The sequence below is a fragment of the Pagrus major genome, chromosome 12 (genome assembly GCF_040436345.1).
Source record: "Pagrus major chromosome 12, Pma_NU_1.0".
Classification (NCBI taxonomy): domain Eukaryota; kingdom Metazoa; phylum Chordata; class Actinopteri; order Spariformes; family Sparidae; genus Pagrus; species Pagrus major.
In genome coordinates this window covers 7,644,482-7,647,104 of record NC_133226.1, presented here as the reverse complement: position 1 = coordinate 7,647,104, position 2,623 = coordinate 7,644,482, and positions in this window count along the sequence as shown.

The following is a 2,623-nucleotide window of genomic DNA, read 5'->3' as shown; positions in this document are numbered from 1 at the left end:
GGCAGCCTCCCGGTCGCTCCTCGCCGATGCACCAAAGCTTTCCTTCCCCAGACGGAGTGAGACAAGAGAGGGGAGGGAGAGCAGGGAGGGAGGGACCACTCTGCGAGCCTCTTCCCCATAAAAGAACCCCACGGAGCATGCGCAGAGCCTCGCCCTGCTCCATTGACAGGAGAGAGGCACTAATGCCATCAATTGCTCTCCTTGGATTAGTGGAGGCAGAGCAGAGAGTGCAGCAAGTGAACAAATGAAGGAAGAGCCAGCAGCCATCTTAACTCCCAGCACTTCATCTGTTAGACATCCAGATCTGACTTTTATCAGAGCGAGGGAAGATCTCAGACAGAGCGAGGGGGAGATCAGCTCCAGCTCCAGCTCCAGCTTTAATAAACTTGATTCAAACAATTCTCCTGAATGGTTATTGCTGTCTGGGCTGTGAACAGTCCCAGCAGAGTTTTAAGAGGATAGAAACAACAAGTGACACTTGATAGGATCAGGGAAGACATAATATGCCCAGAAATGATTTACCACACACTGAAAAAGCCAGGGTTCACTCTTATGTGATATTTGACTTGTTGAATTAGAATAAAATTGATTAAGAGCCGTTATGGCACTCAGTAGAGCCCTTACTGTACCTCCACCGAGGCCCGACAGTCAAGTCAAATCAAATACCAACCTGGATCTGCAGCCCTATGTCACTACATTTTAAACCGCCCATAACTGTTAACAGAGACAGGAAAGATACCATCCATGTTCCCTGAGAAATTAACAGAAATGTCGGAAAACACAATGTTAAACAAAGTAAGAAAAATAATCCTGGATCCGTCCCGTTATCTGGTTCCGCACCAGAAGTTAACTGGGTCTATTCTGAACTGAGACGCATCCTCCAGCCAAGTTTCCTGGAAATCCCTTCAGTAGTTTTTGTGTAGTCCTGATCACAAACCAACCAACCAACACAACGGACATGGGTGAAAACATCACCTGCTTGGCGATGGTAATGAGATGCAATGTGCTAATGTGTAATAGACCCTGTTCAGTTATGAACAACTGCAATGTTTTGTTTTGTTTTTTCATTTAAAGCAAAACTGTTGCTCAGATCCTCTTTAACTCACAGTACACAGGCAGAGAAGAGTCATAGAGTCAGTGAGTTGACGCAGTGATGTCAGTTACAGAGCGATAAAGATGTTTGCTCATATAGCTAATCACTTGGATAATTGGTCGTTGTGAGGATGTTACTGCAAAATATCGAGAATGGGATGCATTTAATCTCTTGTGTATCCAACTTTTCATTAGTAAGAGAAGGAACATGTTGTTTCCTCTTTTAAAAGACCTGTGGTTATTGTTATTAAATAATAAACAAAGTGTCGCCTTAAATCATCAGTAAAACATGTAGGCATTTTATGTTTCTGCAAACCACAGACAAGTTCACATTTAATGTGTCATACGTGTCATATCACATCCACATTACATGTAAAAGTGCTGACTCTCTCATTGGGAGGTGGATGTTGGTGTCGTCAAACATGTGAAATGGCCGCCAAGACAGAGATCAGTGTTTGAGATGCCGTTTCGACATTTGTAGACCTGTGGACATTTTTGACGAGACATCAAGATATTTACCAGCCGTGTTAGTGACGGCCTGTTCTCACATCCAACACGTCAAATACAGCAGTGGTCCTGTGCTTTTGGTGCTGTAGTTACCCCTCAAGTATCACTACTTGAAGCAGGGTGCAGTTGGGGTGGATGGTCATGGACTGGATTTTAATTCCGATGTCCAGGGTTCATGTCCCATTTGTGACCAACAATCAAGAGCAATTAGTTTTTAAGTTAACGTACATAAACAAACATACACCTCACTAATGTTAAAAGACTTGAGCTACGACAGCTTCTGTTACGTAAGTTACAAGACTGAACATAGCTTTTTTAAACCCTTTTCCAGAACCTAACCAAACCCTGACCATCTGACAACGTTAATAACACTCCAAAAGTCATAATATGTCATAATATATGAACTGTATTTTATGAATTATTGCAAACTTGACCACGGAGCCCTTCACGTGCAAAACTGAAGATAGATAAGTAGGTAGAGCATCATAGTTTGAAGCTCAAGGCCACTGACCAAGCTGCCCCAGACTATTTAATGAATTGGGAGAGAGAACGTGTTGTTTGTGGAGACAGAACCAGATGACACTAACCGATTGGTCATAACTGAACCTAAAGAACTGTAAAGTTGTAACATCAGGAAATATAAAGTTTGAAATCTAGAAATCAGGTTGAGTCTGCAGTGTTGGAAGAAGTAGCAGAACCACAGTCTGGAGATACTCTGATACAAGTCAAATCAACGCATTCATAATATACTTAATGTACCACAAGTAAAAGTGCTCATCGTGCAGAATAATATATAAATAACTGCATTACAATACACTAATTGATGCATCAGTGTGTACATCACTGTAGTGTTGCAGCTGGGAAGGGAAGGAAAGGGTGGGGCTCCTTCTGATGACTTTATATACTGACGGCTAGCTTGTGAATTCAGTAAACTCTCATCTTAATCTATAATATTACATGTATTTCTTTACTTGTTGCTTATATTTTGTGCTATTAATCTGAATCTGCAACGTGACGAGTCACT